The 22,429-nt window shown below is 33.6% G+C and overlaps 1 protein-coding gene and 1 long non-coding RNA gene across 42 annotated transcripts in view; one reads left to right on the top strand and one right to left on the bottom strand.

Annotated features, from left to right (window-relative positions):
* Positions 1 to 22,285, bottom strand: part of LOC141394271 (uncharacterized) — a 31,893-nt gene extending 9,608 nt beyond the window's left edge. The window contains exon 1 of the long non-coding RNA XR_012410302.1: positions 20,871 to 22,285. This is a non-coding gene — a long non-coding RNA (uncharacterized lncRNA). The remainder of the gene's footprint in view (positions 1 to 20,870) is intronic.
* Positions 11,528 to 22,429, top strand: part of LOC141394265 (uncharacterized) — a 78,214-nt gene continuing 67,312 nt past the window's right edge. For 3 of the 41 annotated variants that reach the window (XM_073968412.1, XM_073968389.1, XM_073968413.1), the window contains exons 1-2: positions 11,682 to 12,176; positions 12,385 to 12,697. The gene's annotated coding sequence lies outside the window, so the exon portion shown is untranslated. Of the gene's footprint in view, positions 12,942 to 22,429 lie in introns of all 41 variants that reach the window. The other 38 variants (XM_073968385.1, XM_073968386.1, XM_073968387.1 and 35 more) reach the window with 28 other exon arrangements.

Raw genomic sequence — 22,429 nt, 5'->3', positions numbered from 1 at the left:
TACTGAAATATATTATAAAAACCAGTCCATAAATTGTGAACAAAAAATTAAACGTTATTCTGCTTTGGCTGATGTAAAACAAATTATTTTAACTGTCGTTAGATTCTGTGGACACCTTAGATCAATACTGCACCAATAATTTTTACATAGGCGTATGTGATTTTTTTTCAGTTTTGGCGCGCTATATCTGTATTTTTTCCACTGTTCGTTTGGCCCAAAAAACATCAATGTGACACCAACACGTGCCTTATTACTTTATACAAATATTTTGGATATACATATGTATATAACACAATTATGGGGTCAATTTATATAGTCTTCCATAATAAAACAAAAAACCATTAAAAATTTTACATTTTCTCATAATTCATAAAAACACATGTATGTTACATTACAGATATGTATATTATTTTCATTGTTCCAACAATACGAACTACGAATTTTTACTGCTTCGTCCTCTTCAGTAGTACCACAAAGTAACAGGCAAAATTCTCTTTGATCGACCACATTACCTTGCTATGAATAGATTTTCTGTTATTGGTGCCGCCAATAATAATGATTTTGCACGAGGGAATTTTTAAACATCCTTATGACGTCAATTAGTAACCTCATACTGGTGTTATGATAAATACATTCCATATTGAAAAAATCATATTAAAATTTGTAATTTGGCTACAAATACTTTTAAATGTGTAAATAAACATAGCTTGGAAAAAAACCTTAGTGATGAACAGTACTTTTCTCTACAAACAAAATAGATGGGTATTTTTTGTTGGTACAGGTAATATTATTGTGGATTGTATAGCAAATATTACATTTTTCTGAAAAATCGTTTTCCAAAAAATGCCAATGACACCAAAATAGTAAAATTATTCTTTATTCATTCATATAAATGATTTTATAATTCACGATTTTCCACCCTTTTTGGATATCATATCATATTTTCTTGTCATTTTCTCAATATTTATAAACGATTAAAATGTATTAAATATTGAATTTTATTTATTATACTTGCCTTCTTTGCCAAGAAAGCATATAACAATTGAAATTTCCTCATAAATAAAAAACACATGTGTGTCACATTACCGGTACGTTATTTTTTTAGTGAACGGACCAGTGGTACACTACGATATTTTAGTGTACCGACTGCGGTACGCTACGATTTTTTAGTGTACCGACTGCGGTTCACTACGATTTTCGTTGTGCTCCGGTACGGTACGCTAAAATATTTTTTAGTGGTTGTGTTCCAGTACGGTACACTAAAATATTTTTTAATGATACCGTACCTGGAGCGGTACGTTATTTTAGTGTACTGTTTCTTTTCGAACACTGCCAATAAATGATTGAAATACTACTCGAAAAGACTTTATATAACATCAGAAAATGGGCAAAAATGACTCGAAACTAATGCAGAGGAAGACTCATTTGTGATCATCAGAAAATGAGCTCATATTCCAGCTTTTTAATCGTGCAGTCGGATCAAAAAAGGCTCGAATTTGATTAAAATTTTCAAAAATGCTGGCTGGGTACTTTTTTTAAGATAATAATTTTTTTAAGAAAACCAAGTTGTATTTTTTTGTATTTTTCTTTTTATTTATTTATATCTTTATTATTGGAAAACACAAAAATATGGAACACAGAATTTAATAAACAAAAGATAAAATTCAAAAATCACTTTAGGTAGCAAATATAAGCTGACAAAACTAAAGCACCCCCAATTTAAGGTAGAAGTAAAAACTATTAAAATCAATATTTCGTTGTTTATCCTTTATTTTGGATGACACAAACATATATTAAATGCTTCAGGCGAAATAATTAATTTTCGGAAAATGTAGCTTAAATCCTCAAAATACTGAAAATCGAGAGGTACCGTTACATGGGGGCTATACCCAATCGTGAACCCAGGTCCACAATTTTTAGTGGAACAGTTTTGTGACCACTAGGAAGTACCAAATTACAGCTAATTTAGTAGGAAAAGGTGGCTTAAATCTTTAAAATACTGAAAATAGGAAGGTACCGCTATAAGAAGGCTATACCAAAACATTAGCAGATATTTAAAATCGTTTAGATTTAAAAATTAGCAAACGAACGATTCACAGAAGAGCGGTAGAGGACGGATTATTCGGTCCACGACCAGCTAAATCCTTTCATTAATTTTCTCGTTTAGAGTTAAGCTTGATGATCGAAATTTTTTTGCAAGTGAAGTTTAGTGACACTAGGAACCCTAAGTATCAAATTACAGCTAATTTGATAGGAAAATGTGGCTTAATGGATGTACCAAAACATTAGCCGATATTGTACAATTATTACCCTCAGACACAGGATGAGTTTATTCAAAATTTTGAGAAAGTTATCTCAATTCGATCAGTTATCTCAATTAGAGAAAGTTATATCAATTAGATCAGCGATTTGGACCACTGTGCGTCGTAACTGGGCCCGCAAGAAAAATTTGTTGCAAAAAATGTCAAAAGAATCCGAGACGAGCTGTATTTTTTCTAGAAATTTTGCCTGTTAGGGCGAAGATCATTTTTTAATGATCTTTATTAATTTTCTCATTTAGAGTTAAGCTTGATGATCGAAATTTTTTGCAAGTGAAAAAGGAAAGCCAAGGACTCGAACCCACACAGTCACCAAATTACGTGACCTGGTTTCGCTGTTAGTTTAGCAGCTCTTCAGACGTATCGACTGTGGGATGGCTTCTCTGTCCTAGAACTTTTGGCTTTTCAAATGCAAATGTGTTTTTTTTTGTCATAACGACAAAAAATAATTTTTGTTTTCTCTGGGCAAGGGATTGGACCAATTCACTAAATTAATAGAATTATGGATCGTTTCAAGTATCCTAACGTATAAATGACGTGATGGACATTTCAGGAAGATAACGAGCCAAAACATGTATCGAAAGTGGTTAAGGAGTGATTCCAAAACAATTCGACAGAAGTTCTCCATTGGCCTGCCCAATCCCTTGATCTTAGCTCTCGATTGGGACGTGTGGGAGATCGTTAACTCAAAAAATCAACCGAAAAAAAATACAAAACCAAAGAAAATTTATTTGAAAATAGAAGCAATATCACCTGCAATAATTAATAATTTAATATCCTCTATGCCTAAAAGATGTGTTTTTGTCATCCAGAATAAAGGATACGCTACGAAATATTGATTTCAATAGTTTTTGTTCTACTTCAAATTGGGGTATGCTTCAGTTTTGTCCTCTTATATACATATGCGACCTAAAATGATTTTTGAATTTTAACTTTCGTTTATTAAATTCTGAATTCCTTAAATTTGTGTTTTCCAAAAATAAAGATATAAATAAATAAAAAGAAAAATACAAAAAAATTACAACTTTGTTTTCTTAAAAAAAAAATCATTAAAAAACATACTCACGGGGTGCTTTAGTTTTGGCCGGCACAGTACTTCGAAAGATTTATGGGCAAAACAGCATTGGTGCTGAATATCGATGTCGTATGAATCACGAGAGCTGTACCCGGCTATACAACGCATCATAGCCCAGTCGAAATAGACATTGAATTAGCAAAAAGCTAATTCTGAATTTTGGTGGAGAGCTTGGGTTTGTCATTAGAAACGATATCGTAAAATTCCCATCGATCCCATGTGTGCAAAAAAAGTTATTCGTAGTCAAAGGTCAAATTTTAAAGTTCTTTTAGGTTGTCGGAATTTTTCTTCAAAATAGTTGGTCTAATCAAAAGTAATTTTTTGCTAGAATGAATCAACCTTGAGACATAGCTTTTCTAAAGGACATATTACTTTTATGCACCAATAAGGGAGGGGGCCTGGGCGATTTGAAAACTTTAAAGGGAGCGTCGCGTTTCTGATTCCTGGCATTGTACTGAGAAAAAAGTCTATTAGAGCCTATGTCTACGGTGAAAATCGATTTTTTTTAGAAATTTTAAAACAGTTTAATTTTTTAAAACTATTCAATCTGGCCGATGATGCAAAAGTGACGGATTTGTGTGGTTTTAAATACTCGCCAAATGGAAATTAATTGTTTGAACTGAATTTTTCGGATCAATAGAAGAATTCACCTCAAAAAATTAATAATGGATTAACTGCATTGGAGTTCTCACACACTTACATATATATTAGACAGATCCGTTATTTAAACTCTACTTCATTGTATTTTGCATCAAGGGAAAGGTCAAAAGTTATTTTTCCATATACATATTTATAAACTACTTTATATCTGGCATAAATTGAAATATGCACTAGAAATTAAATTTGCCTATTTTTAATACCATATTTGCCTATTTTTAACACCACTATCCAATCATCATCTACAATTATAAATCAGTCCTTTAGCGCGATTATGGTTACATTACAAACAATTAAAACTGTGGATCCTGATCATGTAAATCAATATAATTGGCATAAATGGAAAGGCCAAGAATTCCTCGTCCAAATATAACTTACGTGGGTGGAACGTGTCTTCCAGGAAAAATGATATAGTCATCATACTAAAAACAAACCAATTTTCACCCAAAAGTTTTGGTCCATTAAAGCCACTAATTATTATCCGATCATCATGTTAAATTGCAAACTTTGTCTAAAACTCAAATAATTCCTAAAATCTCGGACCGATCGGACTATTATTGCTACAGGAAAGCTATAAAATTGGATAAGAATTTTGTTTTTGGTCCATTTCACCCCTTATTACCAATAACTATTCGTGACGATCGGTCCATAATTGAGAATTGATTTTTTCTTTGATATTTTTAACTGACATTTGGTGTTTACAGTGGCCAACAATTATTCACATAAGTTGACGTTATGGTATATTGATTATGAACGTACGTATGGCCAACTATATGGGAGGATGGGATAACTTCTAGTAGTTCCGTTTACGACAAAGCGGGCATTGAACAACTAGATAACTTCCTCATGGGAGGCGCCAGAAACGCTTCTCTTGTATTGATGGATTGCTCACACGCAATCATTTACCTGTTACATATTATGGGCATACACTAATGAATATATAGACGACGGAATGTTCTCACCGAGTATGTTCGAGTTGAGTGTGGTGACCAAGAAACGCAATATAAAATGCGAAAAAATACAACTTAATAAATATATCGTCACCATAAATGCCGGAAGACGTAACCCACAAAAATAAAACTTTACAGGAGAAGCAAAAAACGTTATAAAATGAAATCGGTGTTATAAAATATCGAAAATTTTAAGTATCGTGTTTTAAGACAGAGAAGAAATATATTTTTGGAAAAAAATTAATTTTTTTTCCAGAATGTTAGAAGCTGTGTGGGTTACGTCTTTTGGTATTGTATTTTTATGAAATGCTAAAAGACGTAACCCACAATTTATTGAGTATACATTTGAAGAAACTAGTATAAATGAAAAATTATAAACAAATTAGAAATGGTTTATTGGCCTTAGCGGTCAAGCGAACTTTAAAATAGCAATCTGACGGTGTTGGGTTCAATTCCCAGTCTTGACGTTGATATTTCAATGGACCGCAATTAGGTGAACTGTCTATTCCAACCATCACTATAATTACTTATAACTTCAATTGTATTAGACGATATTAAATCTGGAATATTATATTTATTGTTGTATTTAAGTCAATTTGTGTACAAAATATAGTTCATATAAATTAAGTGATCTGTAACAGTTTAAATGTAACTTTTAATTGTCATAAGGAATGTTGTCATTAAAGTAATGACAATCACTTGTAATTAAGCGTTTTAAGTCTTGCAGGTGTTGAAATTTCTTTTTTCATCTTTCATCTGCCTCAAAATTTCCAGAACTTCTCTATGGTAGAAAAAAAGATTATACTGCTAGGATCAAAAGCCAATGCTCGCAGTGACTGTAGGATCTCCTGCCTTTTTGTATAAGCGTTTTTCAGTTGATCTCTATTAAACCATGGGTTGGTAGACAAGACCATCTTTTGCAAACTTACAGCCTAATTGTATCCGTCTTTAAAGAATACATCTTTGTACTAGAACGACGTGAATTTTTAGCATATACACGTTTTCGTATCAACGCCTCAAATTTTGAATATTTCCGTTCGTTCTCTTGGAAAAATGAACAATACCGGTTAACATATTGTTTTCCATATGTGCGTTTTAGATGTTTATTTAAATCAGGACATAGGTCTTCTGTCATCATCTTCAGTTATTTCAATTATGAATTTTTTTTCTGTAAGACCAGTAAAAACCGTCTAAGGTCAAAGTTATTGCTTTAAAAATTAACTTAAAGAATGGTCTTTGTGATTTTTAAAAAAAGCTACCATTCTTGAGATATCGTAACCTAAGAGTCAAATTACACATATGGAGAAATAAGCCGAGTAAGAGACAAAACTGTTAAAGTAACCACACCACATCATACGTTACCCATTTTGTAGTAATCGGTTCAGTAGAACCGGGTCTAACCCGGTTTTGAACCTGGACTTTTGGGTCAAATAACCGGTTAACCGAATCCGCCCCGTGGAAATACATTAACTCAATAAGCCCTCTCTCTGGCATTATAATTGCTGCAAAAATCAAAGAATACATTGTTTGTACTGCTGTTTAGTTTTGAAATAATGTGGGTTACGCCTTTTGTGTTCTATGAAAATTACAGTATGCTGTTACGTCTATTGGCATTTCTTGAATAGGATCGTTATTTTTAAACGTAGAAGCTTGAAATTTTGCCAGAGCATGTATTTTAGCTTAGTATATCAGATTCCATCAAAAAACGAATTTCGATTTCCATGTCGGTTACGTCTTCCGGCATTTATGGTGACGATATATTTTGTTCTGGCAAAAGACTATATCGGGTTAGTTTTTGATGGGAACTATATTCTCAGATAAAAATATCCAAGAAAATATTGTAATTTTCCCCAAAAATGGTTTTCGAACTTTTTTAAGTATTCAGGTTTGAGTGACTTGACCGCGGAAAAATTGAGTAATACTTCGTCTATACATTCATTAGTCTATGTTACGGGTACTTTACACGATATGTTTTTTTACATATGTGTTGTCACTTTGGGTATACAAGATATATACACAAAGTGACAACACATATGTAAAAAAACATATCTTTTAAAACAGCCATTAATTATGATAAATAAGTAAGAAAGTTACAGTCAGCTGTGCCGATAGAGATATACAATGAGCCTTGGACCTAAAGAAAAGAATTAAACACAATGCTTCTGACATCTATAGGGGTTTTTTGAGTTTTTGGGCCAATTTCTCATTAAATACGGACTTGCTCCCGAAAAAATTGTACCATTGTTGTTGCCAAAAATTTTAAAACGATCCTAGACGAGTTCTTTGCCTGCACTCTTTCCAAACTTTGTGGGGAAGGTACCCGAAAGTGTGGTCCGATGTAGTCAGTATTCGGACATTATCCGAGTCTGTAAGAAATAATACGATATATCGGTTTCTCCCTTCTAGGGTTATTTCACGTACTACCCAATTTAGTTGGTGTCGGCAGGCTTTTTTGAGATTTTGGTCATTATCTAAGGAAGTATGGACTTGACGTAACAGACACCGCAATAAGATCTTGTTGCAAAAATTTTCAAAACGATCCGAGATGAGGTGTTAAACTTTATTTTTTTTTTTAATTTAGGAGTATACCGATTTAGTCCATATTAAAACTTGAACTATGCCTGGAACTAATATTACCATATGCAGTGTTATGACCAACTCGGTTACTCCATTCGAGAGTTATCATGCGACAAGGCCTATACTCAGACGGTCGAACATGGCTGTATAAGTTCCAATCCAGGCAGAAGGACTTATTTATAAGACTCCAAAACCAGCAATAAAAAGTTCAGGAACCAAAATTTACTTTGTTGTTGTTCGGCGCGACAAACAACAATTCGAATGTAACGAAACACACATACAACACAACAAGTATACTGAAGATACTTACGTGTTGTTTATTGTCCTTCAAAGCAAAGAAGATACTTCAATTCAAAATTACTTTGACGCTGGTGTTCAAAAATTTATTTCACTATAAAACAATTCAATAATTTAATTATACAAAGTTTGATCAGTCGATCACATAACCTTCTTCACTTTTTAACCTTTTCTAAAAAAGTGATCATAAAATGTATCGATGCCATATTAATCGATTTTGAGCGCGTTCATGTCGATAGCTTCTTCCGACTTCTTTTCTCGATTATCGACAATGGCTAAATCAACTCCAAATTATCTGAAAAGGATTTCGTCCAACAATCTTGGGGTCTAAAACCATTACTTCGATGAAACACAATTTTATTCTATCAAAGTGTATACTCGTATACCCTCTTTAGCATAAAGGCGGAGGGTATAATTACTTTTTACAACATAATGTTTAATACACTTAACACCATTAATCAAATTTTAAAATATTTGTTAGTTTTATTTGAAATTAGTGTTAGTCCTTAAGCCCAAAAACCCTGTGGTAAGGGTTATTATGTCTATGAGCATTTGTATGTAACATCCAAAAGGAAACTAGATAGACACATAGTTCTTTTGAGGAATACTCCTATACATGGGATCACATTTTAATGTCTTTCGATTTATGCATGTCCGTCCGTCCGTGTGTCTGTCAGACTGTCCATGGATTTATGTAATCAAAGTACAGGGCGAATTCACATAACGATTGTGGAAGATAATTTTTGGAACAAAGAACGAACTCTATTTCTTTTGGTAAAAATCTGTTCAGATTTGGATATAGCTCCCACATCTATATTTTCGGTCGATTTCATGCATTTGATGCATCAAACATGCTAAATCTGTCCGATTTTGACGAAATTTGGAGTGGAGTTATATTGAAACCGGCCCAGATTTGGATTTTGCTCCCACATATATTTTTTGACCGATTTCATGTATTCGATGTGACGATATTTGGTTTAGAAATAATTATGTTGAAATCGGTTCAGATTTGGATATGGCTCCCAAACATATTTTCGGCCTATTTGAGGCACTTCATGCACCAAACTTGCTGTATCTGTTAAAACTTGATATATAATTGTTCCACAAACATCCCAGAACGGACAAGGGGGACTTCTCTAATATCAATGAGTGCACCCCGATACATATTAGCTCAATGATTGGGGGCCTGCAGTTTATCGCCGAGTCCGTACGACTTGTCCTAAGACATCACTTATGGAGAAGTTTTACATGGCTGAAATACTCAGAAAATGTCGCCAGCTGTAACGGTCCTCACCAGACACTATTCCTTCTTGTCCGCAGCTACCATTAATACCGGCCGTGCTCAGGGCTTGGGGGGTGTTCTTGACAGAAGAAATATGTCCCAACCAGTTACAGTAAAATTAAAATTTTTGGTAGCTATATATTAATCATACGCAGCGATGGACAAAACTAATATAAAGGATCATTAGAATCTAAGGTGTTGTTGATTCTACATAGACTTCGGATGACCCACCCAACCTTGCCGACTGTGTTTCTGTCAGCCCACTAATCATTTTAAATGGTCATGTCCTCAATTTCGTGGAACTATTAGCTGAACTTAATTTGCAAAAACCGACATCAGCAATATCTTAATTTTCAAATCAAATTATATTTAAAAAAAAAAAAACAATAAAATGTATAGATGACAATCAGATAACCGACTATGATTAATAAATGTAGTATATAGAAGATCTAGGATATTATCTAAATAATTATAACATGGAAATGTTGTATGGGTATAAAATTCTTAAGTTTTTACAGGTAAAACGGTGAATATATTTTAGATTATGTGTAATAGATTACAAATACAGTTATGTTCATTTAATACTCACAATGATTAAAAATTGATGCTGCGTCGACAAGCGCTTGTTGATCGTAGTTCAGCAGACATAATTGTTTATAATAAAAATCGGAAGTATGAAAATGATGTGTGCAAAAATCCATTAGTTAAATGATAGAAATCTAAAGATTATATTACTAAATTCCTGTATTCTTCTCTGGATCACGTAATTTGAATCCAAACTTGTTATTATGGTAGCTTCTTCGTAAATATAAATTCTCAAAATGATCATATAGCTTTCGCATACAGGATATTGAAATTCTAAGAATATGTTCTCCAATGGTTTGAATAAAAATTGACTAGGCTTAGACTAATTCTCCATATAAAAAATATTCAGAAATCCGTTGCAAGAAGATATTAAAAAAAAGAATCCTTTTTGAAGGATAAAAGATGTGCCATCCTCAAATTATTCAAATTCAAATTATTGTAAGGCAGGAATCATAGACCGATTTATTGTTGTTGTCTTCAATCAGGATATTAAAACAAAGGCGGACTCCTTTTTTTGGATATTGTTTGTTCAATTCTTTAATGCAGGATATATTTCGGGTATCCTTTTAAAGGACATAGGTTTCCCTTCAGATTCAAAATTTATTTTCTTTGTATATTTATTTCACTTAAAATAGTTCTATTCAAACCGAAAGCCAGAAGTCGAATCCCCAAAACAATTTTTTTCATTTCTATACCAAAACTTTCTGACACTCAAAACAAAATCCAAAGTTTTCTTTTCAATAAAAAATATTATTTTCAGTAGAAGTAGTTCTGCTACAAAGTAGTCACACAACATTACTGAAGGGTATTTTGTCACCGCTGAAAATTTGATGTTGCCTGGCTGAAATACTCAGAAAATGTCGCCAACATTACTGAAGGGTATTTTGTCACCGCTGAAAATTTGATGTTGCCTGGTCGGGGAATGGAACCCACGACCTTCAGCGTGCAAGGCGGGTGTGCACATCGTTGCACCACTGTGGCACCCAACATTTTATGAAATTTGGAAAATTTGACGGAATTTGATCAACAAAAAGTTTGCCAAATTATATTGAAAACGGTCCAGGTTCTGATATAGCATAATTGTTTTCGATCGATTTCACGGGTTTATTTATCAAAACAGAAATAATGTGCCTGTCACGCAAACAAACGAAACATGTCGAATGAAATGCTACTTAGTGTAGTAGCTGTATACCATTAAATAAGCATTGGCGCGGCGGTGGAACTAAATACTTTCATTACTGAAGAGAAACTAAACTCACAATGGTGTAGGATATCATATAGTCGGACTCGCACGACTTTGATCGTTTTTTTACTGGTTAATATTGAACTTTTGGCGCTTTAAATACAGATACATTTTAAAAACAGATACATTTTGATTTGTTCACTTGGAAAGGTAATAGCCGTTCTCCTGTAGAAATTTGATCTTGTCTTCAAGAAGAAGGCAAAAGGTCAAATGTTTATTTACATACATATATAGTTTTAGCAGTAAGCCAATCTGTTTAGTTTTAAGAATGATTTTCAAGTGGCAAATAGCAAAGGAAACCTTGAAAATAGAAAACATACATATTACATAATTTAGGTTTTGGTTGGTTATTAATTAATATTAAATCTGACCTAACAACTTAATGCTGATCCTTCGGTATCCATTATCACCAGTCTTCTGCCTGTCTCTAAGCGTGAAAATAAATGACATTGATTAAGACACCTTACTTCTTCGACCCCCATATAGTAGACGTAAAAATTTCCTACAGGTATTATGGGTTTTGTTTTGAAATTTTGTTCGTACAAAGTTGACGCAAGTGATAATGAGAAAAAGCTCATCGCGGACACTTCGGGAGCGTAAAATACCTTGGCGTATGTATGTACGTACATATACATATATACCTACATATGAACAAACATCTTACAAATTCAGCGTCATTCATATCAGTCAGCTAGCCAGTCAGCCAAGAGCCAGCAGCTAGCTACAAGGTGTGCGAGAAACTGAGCGTACCCCACTCTGCATCTACGAATGTTTATACACTTGTGGCGCTCTATTCGATCGGCGTCTATCTAGTAAAGTTGTCTGTCGGTATCTTTGCGTATGTGTGTGTGGTGGGTACATTCAAGTATTTGCGTGTACGAGTGTGAATATCGATTGCCCTTAGCAGTCAGGCGGTAGCTTTCTGAGCAAATTTTGTTTGCCGATATTTTCTAGACAATCAGTTCTAGTCTGAGACTCGTTGAGCGAGTTTCTTTTATTATAAAGAAAATCTATTTAGCGGAGAAGAGATACGTCATACGTCGCATCCAACACACGGAGACTATCCCATCTGATACGATTTGATTTGATTCGATCCGATACTTTGGCAAATCAAAAATTGCAAAGAATTGTTACGGAGTGGAACACAATTGGATGTGTATTTCGATTGGGTTCGTCGCGTGTTCGTGTAAATGTGAGTGTTTTCTGTTTTCTCTCAAGGGAGAGAAGCGGCGGAGAGGCCGTAGCTGATGTCAACCAAAAAAATATATTAAGCAAAATACACATATTATAAAATACCTTAAAAATAAATAATGCAAAAGTGATGTTGTGTTGCAGTTTATATTGTTGTTATTATTAATATTTTATTGTTAAGATTGTTCATATTGTTGCTTTTGTTGTAGTATAAAGAAGAGGGAATAATAATTTAAAGAACTCAGAGTAAAAAAATAATACAAACGAAAAAAAGGAAAATAAGTGCAAAAAGAGAACGAAATTATAAAAAATACATATTCGGAATGTAAAAATCCTCCATCTGAACAGCCCAAATAACTTAACAGTGAATAATACAATATACGTCCACCTAATATTGTCACAATAAACGGATGATACATTAAAAGTGCTATTTTTCCAATTCACACCCATCATCCCTGCCTGGTCAATGGACGTAGTGAAATTTAACCGAGTGAAATCAAGAGTGTCCAGTGAGTGTTCTGAGTGAGTGTCGATTTCAAACACGTAAAACCATACAAGCGTACGCAAATATTTGCCAATAAATAGCTTTACTTACAACTCCAACACAGTCCCCAACAAATCGAATTCCACAAATTTCCTCTAGCGTTTCCACGCGCCCGTCCGTATCTACTATCATCACACCAAATACACCCAGATAAACTTACATAGACACCCCGTCAACGTGGGTGAATGTCTACAATTTGGAATATTGCAATACGACAGGTAGGTGCGTGTAACGATAACTATACATATTATTTCTATAAGTATACACTCAAAAATAAGTGTTCGTTATTAGTTGTGAGAGTTGAATAGTTTGTACATATTTTGTTAAAACAAACCAAAAGAATGAAATATGTATGTGTGTATATAATGTATTATATTTTATAATCAGCTAATGATATCTTGTAGAAAAGATAATGTTTAAAGGCACATAAAACAAAATTTCTCTGTTAAGTTTGATACAAAATAGTTCAGATTTAGATATACAGTATCGGCCAAAACTAAAGCACCCCCTCAGTAAATTTTTTTGAAATGATAATTTTTTTATTAAAACTAAATTATAAATTTATTTTTTATTTTTCTTTTTATTTATTTATATCTTTATAATTGAAAAATACAAAAATAAGGAGATCAGAATTTAATAAACAAAAGTTAAAATTCAAAAAACATTTTAGGTCGCAAATATAAGCGGACAAAACTAAAGCACACCCCATTTGAGGTACAGCAAAAACTATTGAAATCAATATTTCGTTGCTTATCCTCTATTCTGGATGACACAATCACATCTTTTAGGCATAAAGGATACTAAAGTATTAATTATTGCAGGCGAAATAATCGGTTTCCGGAAAATTTAGCTTAAATCCTCAAAATACTGAAAATCGGAAGTTACCGTTATATGGGGGCTACACCCAAACGTGAACCCAGGTCCACGATTTTTGGTGGATATGTTTTGTGACCACTAAGAACCCTAAGTACCAAACTACAGCTAATTTAGTAGGAAAATGTGGCTTAAATATCCGAAATACCGAAGATCGGAAGGTACCGCTATAAGGGGGCTATACCAAAACATTAGCCGATATTGTTCATATTCATCAAAAAATTATGCTACAGCATTCTCTGGTCAAATACTAAATCCCTTAGGTTTAAAAATTAGCAAAAGAACGAATTGCAAAGAACGGTAGACGCCGGCTTATTCAGTCGACGACCAGCAAAAAACCTTCCGCCTCCATGTTTTACAGCGTCTTTGCAATATTTAGGATTTAACGGTTGCCCATTTGGTCCAAGCCTTTTACCATCTGAATACTTTAATTTAAACATAGATTCATCGGAAAACAGTTCAAATGGGTCTTGGCGAATGCCAGTCTGGCTCCTTCATTTTTAGTCGATATGAAAGGTTTTTTTTTGCTGGTCGTCGACTGAATAAGCCGGCGTCTATCGTTCTTCTGCAATTCGTTCTTTTGCTAACTTTTAAACGTTAGCGTATTGTATTTGACAAGTGGATGCTGTAGCATCATTTTTTGATGAATATGAACAATATCGGCTAATGTTTTGGTATAGCCCCCTTATAGCGGTACCTTCCGATCTTCGGTATTTCGGATATTTAAGCCACATTTTCCTACTAAATTAGCTGTAGTTTGGTACTTAGGGTTCTTAGTGGTCACAAAACATATCCATCAAAAATAGTGGACCTGGGTCCACGTTTGGGTATAGCCTCCATATAACGGTACCTTCCGATTTTCAGTATTTTGAGGATTTAAGCTAAATTTTCCGAAAATCAATTATTTCGCCTGCAGTAATTAATAATTTAGTATCTTCTATACCAAAAAGATGAGATTGTGTCATTCAGAATAGAGGATACGCAACGAAATATTGATTTCAATAGTTTTTGTTTTACCTCAAATTGGGGGGTGCTTTAGTTTTGTCCGCTTATATTTGCGACCTAAAATGTTTTTTGAATTTTAACTTTTGTTTGTTAAATTCTGATCTCCTTATTTTTGTATTTTTCAATTATAAAGATATAAATAAAAAATTTACTGAGGGGGTGCTTTAGTTTTGGCCGATACTGTTCTTTTACATATTTACAACATAACAACTCAATTACATGCATACTCATGTTTGTTTATGAATAATGATATTTGATTGCAAAATTAATACATAGCCCCTAACTACCAGAGTCAATCTAGTCAAAAATTTGGATATAAAAAATATATATACTACTAGCTGAATCGGGTCCGCGTTGCTGGTCCACTGTTTGGGTTCTCCTTTGTATCTATCTTCTAATATATTTAACATTCTCCAGGACATGTCATGTAGAGTTGTTAAAATCTAGTTCGTTTTAACGACCTAGTTCACTATATAGTTCAGTGGACACCGGTCGTTTGTATGAACGAATTGCGAATGAGTTATATTATCTCTTTGTTTTCATAAAATAACTCATACGCAAACGAGCTATGGTACTGAACTTGTTCACTAGACTAACCAACTCTAATGTCATAAATGTCATTTTTGTTTTCTTTTTGTTTTTTTTTTTTTTTTTTTTTTTTGAAACGCTTACCCTCTATATGTTTTTCATTTGGTCCAAAAACCCTTTTGACATCAGAGCGATCTCTGATTCCATAGCAATTTGTATGGGACCAAACGATTTCAACAAAACTTTGTGATGACCGGTTAACGATAACCCGTGCCCCTATTTTCATAGTACTTTGTATGGGAGCCAAAGGCGAAGAAAATCGCTCTACATGACACAATTATTTTCCAATCGATGAAATTTAACCAGATTATTGTAGTGTCCAAAAAACGAGTCCTACAAAAATTTGTGAAAATCTGGTCTAGAAATAAGTTTGACAAATTATATTAACTCTGCTCTGATTTGGATACAACTCCTTTATATTTTTTCGGCCGATTTTAGGTATGTGACGCACCAAACACACAATGTCTGTATAATTTTTATAAACTTTAGAATATATGACTGGATTTGGTCTAAAAAAAAGTTCACCAACCAAAATGTACAAAAAACAAACATATTTCCACAACATCCCATACGGGACAAGGGAGACTTCTCTCATATTAATGAGTGCACACCGACTCATATTTAGCTCAATGATATGGGACCTACTGTTTATCGCCGAGTCCGAACGGCATGTCTTAAGACACCTCTTGTGGAGAAGTTTTTCAAGGCTGAAATACTCAGTAAATGTCGCCCACATTACTGAAAAATGTCCGATGTTGCCTGGCCGGGGAATTGTACCCCTGACCTTCTCCGTGCAAGGCGGGCGTGCATACCATTGCACCACGGTGGCACCCAATGTGGTCCAAAATGTGGTATTCGTAATATTTCGTCCAAACTTAGTTTAAGAAGATGGGAACCTCACCGCAAAAGTTCAAAATTTTCTGCTAAAATGGTGCGCACGATGACTCTTGAAGGGAGTAACCGAATCGGTCATAACTTTTCATATGGTAATAATACTTTCAAGCATAGATCGGGTTCGAGTACCTCCCACACAAAATTCACCCCAAAAGTTCAAAATTTATTTCTAAATTGGTGCGCACGATAACTCTTGAATGGAGTAACCGAATCGGTCATAGCTTTTCATATGGTAATAATACATTCAAGCATAGATCTGGTTCGAGTACCTCCCACACAAAATACGGAAAAAGTGAAATTTCAGATATCCTCTCGGTTCGTTTTGAAATTGTTTTCAGCATATTGTCCTTGCGGCCTCCTTTACGATGCGGGGGCAAGTCTATACTTCCTGAGATAATGGCCTAAAAGCTCCAAGAAAACTTGACGGTACCAACTAAAATAGCAAATCCGCAAAATAACTCTGGCAGAAAGTTTCTGATTGGTCCAAACGTATTATTTAATCTAGTCATGTATTAAGATGGAATATAGTCCCTTCGGGTACCTCCCACACAAAATTAAGGAAAAGTACAGTTTAACACCCCATTTTTTTCGAGGTCAAGTCCATACTTCCTGAGATAATGGCCCGAAAGCTCTATAAAAGCCTGCCGGCGCCAGCTAAGCCCTCAAAGGGGGAAACCGATTTGGTCCAAACTTTGTACATATTTTTATTCCTTACCACCTCGAATGATGTCCGAATTATGTCGGGTACTTTCCACACAAAGTAAGTATATATAAAACAAGTACATTCTTAGTTAAACACTATAAAGGTTGCACCCACATCGTTTCATCAAATTTAGCATTTCTGGGTTTTAGAAAAAATGTTTCCTATTTGAAATAGGCCTCAAGTATCGATACCTCCATATCGATTTGACCACATTTGTGAATTCTTCTTGAAACTTCTTAATATAAATCCACGTTTTCGCTGAGCATTCATGTAATTTATAATAAATAAAAACTGATTAATATATTAAATTTAAGCAATTTTGACCCATAACACGGGATCCGTAACATTTTCTGGGCCCTGAACTATTTTGGTAAATGAATAAAGTGAACATGATTTAATATCAACATGCTATTAAGGCAAACCTAAAACGCTTTGGGCAATTTAACACCCATAAATACCATAAAAATCGGAGCATTATTGACTCTGCAAAGTATAACAATGATCTAAACGTTATCCATTTGCATTAATATTTTTTTTTTTCATTTTCAATTGAGAACTGCAGTGAGAACATTTTATGCTGATGTCATATACATTTTATCATGACATAACAGAAGAAAATAAGTGGAATAAAAAAATTAAATCACAGCAGAAGTTTTACAGGTAATTAACCTCAAGCACAACAACAGCAATACGTTTAATATTCGTACATACTCGTACAAATGTAGATATGTAGATATATATATGTAATTAATTGCTAGTGTTTTTAGTTCATTTTCACTTACGAAAATGTTAATCTCCTTGGTAAATAGTAGTAAGTCAGTTTGCAAATTTCTGAGGTGAGCAATACATACATATATATACATATGTATGTTTTTCCCGCCAAAGGCATGAATTGTAGCTACAATAAGTTAATAACACCAAATTTCGAGTAAATGGAACAAGTGTTTAAATAAATGTACATATATGTACATTGGGGTTATGACTTTCCGACATTTTTCTCTAAAACAATTTCCTGTAGCATGGATGAATAAACTTTTGCCTACTAATCACTAAAATAAAGTTTATTCCATTTAAAAAATATTTTTTTGAAAAAATGTATGAAGTGGGAAAAAAGTTCTCAAAAATTATTTCTTATTGCAACAATGAATGAACTTGAGCCTATTAAAGACTAAAATAAGGGTTTTTTTTTTAAAAAACTGATAATTATTATTTTATTATTATTATTATTATTATTATTATTTTTTTTTTTTTTTTGAAAAACGCTTTTAAGACGTTCTTATGATTCTCATGATTAAAGAAAAGTAGTGAGAATCAAATGTTGTGTCAGTTTGGTTATCTCACGTGGCTCCAAACTTTATTTTCATTAAATATGAGGCGCTCAGCGCCAAAACGGCCTAACCCACATGCCAAAAAAAAATGAAACAGACTCTAAAGATCCAACCTGAACCTTTTGAAATAACTACTAAAAAAATTCCGTATTGCATTGAATAACACTAGGTAATACTACTTTCTAAAATAATGTAATATGTTTTTTTTTTTTAATTTATTTCAAAAGGTTTCAGTTAAATCTTTTAAGTCAGTTTAATTTTTTTGGACATGTGGGTTAGGCCGTTTTGGCGCTGAGCGCCTCATATCTACTTATAGTGTCTTCAAAAAATTGCCCTAAATTCTGATAAATTCAAATTTTAAAATCATTTTGTGCGTGAGGTATTTTCACCGAATCACCTTATAATTAAGATTTTATATAATCTTATATAGAAACTCATCACGCTATGATACAGGGATATGAGGTTATAAAAAAGTCAAAACCCTAATGTACACTAGACTGACTCAAAAAATATTTTTTTTTTTTGGAAATCCTACCCTCTAATTTTTTTCCATTTGATCCAAAAACCTTATATATGAAAATTTATGGCTATCGGTTAACGTTTCCACCGGCCTATCTTTGTGTATGCAAGAAACTTTGCTGCATCAGATTTTAAGAAAATTGTTGCAAAATATCCAACTTCATATTTGTTTAATTGTTAAATAAATTCTTAATAAAACTAACTAAAGTTTATTTTTAATTAATAGAGGTGGGTTTAAATTAAATGAATAAATTTTCAAAAATTATTATTTTTCTTGTGTTTTTTAGTGTAATATACTTTTGTTAAATGGAGCGTAACTACAAAAGTTCTCTAATGCCCAGTCCAATTCTTTTTCGACAAATTAAATTAGACTTCCTAGATTCCGAATAACCAGCTTTTTGCTGCAAATAGCCGCAAATCTTGCTGATAAATGCTTGGAAAATGTTGCTTAAATCCTCACAATACCAAAAATCGAGCGGTACAGTTATATGGGGGTAGGGTTTTGGGTAGGGAAATCCCGCACCGGGAATTCCCGGGAATTCTCGGTTTTTTGGTGACGGGATTTTCCCGGGAAACAAAATCATATTTCCAGGGAAATCGGGAAATATCTTTTTACATTTATCACAACAAATATTGAATGAATGAATAAATTATGTCCGTCACTTATATACCATAGGATCAGAATTCGATTAGATTTTACAGAATCAATAAATTACAAAAGATTTGGAAATAACTTTAATCTACAAAAGTGTTTTCAGGGAAAAAGTTATATGAGCCGCATCAAAAACATGGACTATAACGACGGATTTTTATTCTGTTCCATTTAAGTGCGAATCAATATTTTCTATTTTAAAGTCCCATTTTTACACCCTCAGCCATTGGGCTAAAGATGGTCCGGCTGGCTGGCTGGTGAGCACGATAACTCTCGAACAAAGCCACCGATCAGGTCAAACATTTGGCATTCGAGATATTTTTTCAAACTTAGTTTAAGTTCGAAGATGGACCATATCTGTGGTCCACTACTTCCGGTACCTTTCCCATAAAAGTTCAACAATTATCGCTAAAATGGTGCGCACGACAACTCTCGAAGGGAGTAACCGAATCGGTCATAATTTTGCATATTGGAATATTAGTTCCAGGCATAGAACGGATTCCACACAAGATTCGGAAAAAGTGAAGTTTAAGAGCTCCTTTCGGATCGATTTGAAATTTTTTCAGCAGTTTGTCTTTACGGTCCCCTTTACGACGGTACAAATATTGTCGGGGGGCACGTCCATACTTCCTGATATAATGCCTTAAAAGCTCCAAAAAATCTTGACGACAACAACTAAAATGGAAAATTGGCAAGATAACTTCCGCAGGAAGTTTCTGATTGGCCAAACTTTGCACATCATATTATTTCATCTAGTCATGTGTCAGATTGGAATATGGACTATATCGGTCCAGTCCTTCGGAACCTCCAACACAAAATTTAGGAAAAGTGCACATTAACAGCTCATCTCGAATTTTTTTTAAAATTCTATCCAAAAAGTTCTACTTGAAGGCCCTGTTACGACGGCGCAACTTGTTTTGGGAGGGCAAGTCCACTCTTCCTGAGTTAGGAGGAAGTTCGTAAGATAAATCTAACACAGTCTCTCTTTTAAGTGTTTGGCAATATGTTTTGTGTGCGGCCCTAGTTAAAACGGTACAAATTTTATTCGGTGCAAATCCATACTTCATAAGAAATTGGCCCAAAAACTCAAAAAGACCCTGGAAACGTCAGAAATATTTTGTTTGCTTATTTTCTTTAGGTCCGAGGCTGAGGGTATATCTCTGTCGGCACTGCTGACTGAGAGTTTCTTACTTGTTTCAAGCAATCTTAAGCATAAGAATAAAACATACGATTTTCGAGGTCCGTAAAATTGGAATTTCTGATCAATAAATTCACTTTCCATCGAGCGATTTCCTTATTATTGAATATTGGAAATGATCAATGTGGGCAAAATACGTGCATTTTTAGATATTTTTTTTTTTCATTTTAATCCATAAAGCGAAAACGTGTCATCCATTTTTGAAAATATTGTATTTTATATAAGTTACTATGGGAAGATAAAAAATCACGGAAGTATTGATCCAATCTCGTATTTTAAAATTTCCCGGGAATTCCCGGATTCCCGGGAATGGCGATTTTATGATTCCCGTTTCCCGGGAATGATAAAAACCGGGAAACCCCAAAACCCTATATGGGGGCTATATCAAAACGTAGATCTATGTTCACAATTTTTGGTGGAGAAGATGTATAACCAACTAGAACCTCAAATGCCGAAATTCAGTTTATTTGGTCGGAAATACCAAATATTGCAATATCAAAAATAGACCTATGTCCACAATTTTTGGTGGAGAATGTTTGTGGCCACTGGGAACTCCAAATACCAAATTACACCTAATTTGGGCGGAAACTGAAAATCGGGAGGTACCTTAAAAGTGGTCTATACCCAAACGTGGACCTATGTACATCATTTTTGGTGGAAAAGTTCAGTGATCACTAGAAACCTTACCGAATATTAGGAGGTACCGTTATATGGGGCTATACCAAAGTATTAGCCGATGTTGTTGTGCAAAATTTCATAAACATATCTCCATTCGTTTGCAAGTTATTATTTTGCACCGCTAGATCAGTGATTTCGACCATCGTGGGACGGATGGATTAGGATGGAACGATTTATATGAAAGGAAAAAATCTTAATGGTCGCTTCGCGTTTCTGATTCTTGGGATTGTACTGAGCAAAAAAGTCCACTAAACCATATCTCGGCCAATTTCATGTATTTAATGCACCAAACATGATACGTATGTCCAATTACAATGACATTTAAAATGTGCGACGGAATTTGGTCTAGAAATAAATTTGCCAAATTATATTTAAATCGGTACAGATTTGGATATAGATCCCATATATATTTCATGCATTTAATGCAGAATGTGCAACAGAATTCGATCTTGAAAATGTTTGAAAAATAATATTGAAATCGGTCTACATTTTAATATAGCTACAATATATTTTAAATATTCACATATTCATAAAGTCGGTCCAGAACATAAGAACAGAACTTCAGAACAGGGTAAAAATAGTATTTCTTTAAAAAAATTCCATTTTGATAATTAAAAAAGTTCATGGAAAGTTCGTATATTAAGAAAGTTGTTTATTGATGTACTTGGTACAATAATGATTTTTTCTTGAATTTTGATTGGTATCTATGGACAAGAACCAGAGAAAAAAGATAGAACATCGTATTTGTTTAAAATTATTTAAGTTTAATTTAAAGTAGTTGTTTTTTTACCGGGTTGATAACTATAGACCAAAACCCGAGAAAAAATAATCGAAGAAGTTTGACCTTGACGATTTTTATCTGGAATATGAAGTTTGTTAGATTTTATGTATTCACAATTTTTTCTATATGACAATAACTAAGACTTTGTCCCTGAGAGAAAATCAAAATTTTGAACGGTTTGAAAGATATACATAATAAACACCTGCCCAGATACAACTGAATATATCAGTTCCGATATTTTTCAACATTGAGTGAGTATGGATATGTCGAATGTAGTTTCAGTTACAACTTGATACTGATACTTTTTCAGACCGGTATGATATGAGTTGGTATAGACAGCAAAAAAGGAACATATTTGTTTATATCTGGTTTGCACAAACTGATATGAATAGATATTGGTGTCGATGCAATAAGTACAAAATAAGAATTGAAATAGAAAAATTCCCACAGAGCTGAATTTTGGTGGAGATGTTGGATTTGTCATTACAAAT

Source organism: Musca autumnalis, unplaced genomic scaffold, assembly GCF_047663935.1.
Source record: "Musca autumnalis isolate F117 unplaced genomic scaffold, ASM4766393v1 scaffold_2, whole genome shotgun sequence".
Classification (NCBI taxonomy): Eukaryota; Metazoa; Arthropoda; class Insecta; order Diptera; family Muscidae; genus Musca; species Musca autumnalis.
This window is presented reverse-complemented; position numbering and strand designations above follow the sequence as displayed.